This window comes from Fonticula alba, assembly GCF_000388065.1.
Source record: "Fonticula alba strain ATCC 38817 unplaced genomic scaffold supercont2.4, whole genome shotgun sequence".
Lineage (NCBI taxonomy): Eukaryota > Rotosphaerida > Fonticulaceae > Fonticula > Fonticula alba.
In genome coordinates, this window is record NW_009242974.1 from 1,744,766 (window position 1) to 1,748,979 (window position 4,214).

A 4,214-nucleotide genomic window follows, 5' to 3' on the forward strand; every position below is an offset into this window, starting at 1 on the left:
TGGTCGTGGGGTGGATCTGAGAACCCCGCGCGCACGCGTGTCTCCCTCCTTTCCTGGGCCACCGAACTGGCCCGGTACTCGGCGGCCATCTGGCTGTCGATCTACCCCGCATTCCTCCTGAGGAGGAATGCCATTCAAGCATGCCATAATCTTCCACGGGGCCGTTCACGTGGGGATCTTGTAATTCAACCTGTGACTTGGTTTATAGAGATTGGGGGATACCACTACACCTGCTCGCCTCACCTGTGACCTCGAGCAGGTGAGGTTGGTGCCTCGGCCGGGGAGGCGCAAGAAAGAGGGCGGATTCCTGAGGCTCGAGGAATGGAGGGGAGGGGGGGGGGGGCGGTACCGAATTGGACCGACCTGGCCGATGGGCCGCCTCACTTGATGGGTCCGCGCAGGCGGAGTACGTGGAAAGCGGGTGTGGCCGGCTGAGAGAGGCAGCTACGTGCCATGGGGTGTGGTGGGGCTCCGGCCGCAGGGACGCCATGCGCAAGCTGGCAGACGGATGCGCGCCGCTGGCCGGAGGAATAACTGGCTCGGGGCTTGGCCGACTCTGTTGGACGTTACTTTGCCGCCGCGCGGCAGGTGGAGCGAGCGGGGAGGCGGGGAGGGAGGCTGGGTGCCGGGGCCTGTTCTTGGGAAGTGTCCATCGCCCGGGGTGGCGACCCCGCGCGGTGGACGTGTGACATAGCCTGGGCGCGGTGTGCGAGCCAGCGCACTCGGGGGCGAACACAGGACGCGCAAGAATCGGAAGATGCCCCGGGCTCGGGGCCGCGCGGCGCCGGATTTGTCAGCCAGCTGGGAAGGGCCTCCCCCCGAGAGCCGGGGTGCGGAGAGGCCGGGCGGGGAGCCCGGGGGGGGGGGGGGGGCCACCGCCGCCCAGGAGGACAGGGGTCGGGGAAGTGGCTGTCCGAAATGGGGCGGGGGGGGGGCCGGAGCCCGAGGCGCTGCGAGGCCTGCCGGCTCCCGGGGGGCGCGGACGGACACAGGTGCATGGTAAAAAGAAGGAGGACCGCGGGGGTGGGCTTCTCTCGGGCGCGCGGTCCGGCAGGGACGCGGCGGGCGCGGGCGCATGGTGGGCATGCGCAGGCGCGACTGCGCACGAGCCGCGATTGGGTTGCGCCCGGGTTTTTTTTTTTTCGTATTTTTGTTGTGTGGACATCCACCTTGGCGGCCGGCGGGGCCGGGCCCGGGCGAGCAGGGGCAGGAGTGCGCCCGATGCCGCGGCCCCCGCCCCCCCCCCCCCACGCCGGGGAGACCGAGAGAGGGGCAAGCGCGGCGGCCGGCCGGCCGGCAGGGTGGGCGAGCGGCGGGGTCGCAAACAAACCGGCCGGGGCACGGCCGGCTATCCCCCTTTGCGGGGATCGCCCGGCCAAGGCCACCGTGAAAAGTGGGCGGCCCCCGGGGCGCGAGGGCGCGCGCCCATAAAAGGCGGCACAGGTGTACGGGGCAGGCGCACTGGGGGGGGGGCGAAGTGCACCGTCATCGGGGGCCCATGTGTATCCCTCAGCGGGGGATCCCAGCCCCTGCGCTGGTCCGGCCAGGGGGGGGGAGCCGTGTGGCTTCCGCGTAAAGCCGCGCCGCGGGGGACCTCTCCCTCGCTGCTTGTGCTCCGGCGGGAGGACACGGTGGGCGGTTCGCCTTGCGCTTCTCTGGGGCCGGGGCCGAAGGCCGCCGCACGGGGAGGGGCCGGGAGAATGGGGGCACATTCCACCGGGTGGTGGTGGCGGTGTGGTGCGTGCGGGGCCGTGGGAGCGAGGACTGCTCGGTCGTGAAGCACGGGCCGGTGGGGCGACCGGAAAGATATGCGCGGGCCGGGCCGGCCGGCTCCGGGCTGGGCGCAGCAGGCGGGCGGGGCGGGGCGGGGGCAGCCCCCGCGCCGACACGGGCGGCCAAGCCCATGAGTGCCTCGGACTTGGGTGAGGCCGGGCCGGGCAATTTCGAGGCGGATATGCTTCGCGTGTGTTTCGCACTTTTATAAGACATATATATTCGCTCAATTTGGTCAAATCACCGTCCGACTCCCGTGTGGGAGTGGACCGGCGCCCGGGCAAAGCACCCTGCGCGATGGGCAATGCCCTGGGCGCGATGGGCGCCCCCCCCCCGCCCCCGCCCCCCCGCCCTGTGGTGTGACCCCCGGCACTGGCTGCAACGCATCCTCCGGCGCCCGGGCCTCGGTCGGGGCGCATGAACGCCGAGGACAGCCCGGTCCGTCAACTCCCACACCCCGGGCGGGAGGCCTGTTCGCCGCTGGGCCCCCGGCCGTCGGCGAGGGCCGACCCGTCGGGCGGGGGCTGTGGAACCGGCTCACCGCCGACACACCAATGGATGGGAGCCGGCGGCGCCGAGGGCTCGAGTGCGTACCCCCCCGGCATGGACGTGGGTCCGACCGACCGGGGGGGGGGGGCGGAGGCGGGGCGGAGGCGGGGCGGTCGTTCCGGCGTGTTTTGGTGGTGCTCACCTTGGGGGGGGGGGGGGGGGGGGGGGGGGGGGGGGGGGGGGGGGGGGGGGGGGGGGGGGGGGGGGGGGGGGGGGGGGGGGGGGGGAGGGCGAGACCCGGGGCAGGGGCGCCGGAGGGGACTAGACGCCCCCAGCCGGAGCCCCACTCACGCCGAGAACGCGCCGAGTGGCAGGGCCAGTGCGTGAGAGCGCGCCATAGCCCACCCGAAGGAGCCCCCCCCCCTCCCCTCGCCCTCGGCCACCGGCGTAGTTATGCATCGCCGGAGTTCGGCCGTGGTCCAGCCCCGGCCACTCGGGCGGCCCGGCGGGAGGGTGGCGTGCGCCGGGGCCTGCCGAGCGCCAGTCCCCGGCCGGCGCCCTCGCGGATGCCGGCTGCCCCGGTCGGGCGATTTATGCCTGGCCGGTGGCCGGGTGGCATTCGGCCGGCGGCAGCCCCTTCACTCCCGGGCCGCTTTCGTCGGCCCGGTGCGCGCGGTCGCTACACACACCGTGAGCGGCGTTCGCGCGAGGTCGCCGGCCGTGTGTGGGCGCGCTCGCCCGCTGGCAGCCGGGCATTCGCCAGGCCCAGGGGTCACACCCGGGCGGGGGGGAGGGGGGGGGGGGGCGGAGGCCGGCCAGTAGCCGGGCCCACCGGCTCGGTCCCCGGCGCCCTGACACATTCTCCCATGTTTTCTCCGCAGCCCGGGCCACGCGCATTCGGGCCTTTGCGCCGGCGCGATCTCCGCCCGCCCGGCCGCGCGAGAGAGTCCGACGCGCGGACCGGGCCTCCGGCGGCCTGGGCGCGGCGAGGCCGTGCACCTCGGGGGCCGGTCCCGGCCCGTTGGACGCGGCCGGTGAGTTCTTCAGGGGGGGGTGCTTGTCTGGCAAGCACCACCTCCCCCCCCCCTCCGGGACTCGGTGCGCTGGAGTGGGGACGGGGTGCGGAGGGGGGGGGGGAGCAGGGCGGCGCCGGCCCCGCCGCAGCACGACCGCCTGCCCCCCTGCCAACTCTCGCCCTTGCGCTTGCCCGGCGTTCTGTCCCCTCCCCCCGTGGCCGGCCGGAGGCTCGGCCCCGTACGGCGCAAATGAGTGTGTCCTCCACGGCCAGGGGCGCGTCAGCGTCCGACGAGGCGGCCGGCTCGCGGTGCCCAGGCTGCCGGCGCCGGCGCGTGTGTCGACGCACGCGAACAGGGGCCCCCTGCCGGGCTGCGAGCAGGCCCCCCTCCCCCTCGCTCGAGGCGGAGAGGGGGGGGGGGCTGGCGCACTCGCGCGCGCGCGCCCACGCCTCCCAGTTCGCGCAAACATCTCCCCCCCCCCCGCAGGCGGGCCGGTCGTGTCCTCATCGCTGGGTCATGGGTGCGCGGTGCCTGGACCGGGACGTCCTGCCGGAGTTCCGGGGAGCGTGCCGCCGGCGGCCAGCACGTCGAACAGGCTGCCCGGCGCTCCCTGGTGCGGGGCGTTCTCCGGAGGCCGTCTGTTTGTCGGCACCCTCCGGCTTGCCAACTTGTTTGTTGTTGTCGCGCCGGCGCCCCCGCCGGGCCGCCGGTCTGCCCAGGAGTCGGCGGTTTGGATGTAGGGCGCCGAACCCGGCGGGCCGGCCGTCCCAAGCCGGGCCCCGCGCCTGGCCGCGCAGGGGGGGGGCCGGCGGTGGTGGCGACAATGCGAGCACCGGCCAGGCGCCCCCCAAATGTCAGGGGCAGGCGATTGGAGGGGGACCCGGAGGAGCGGGTGCGTGCCCCTTGGTTGCGCCCTGTGAAGCCTGCCCCGCCCCC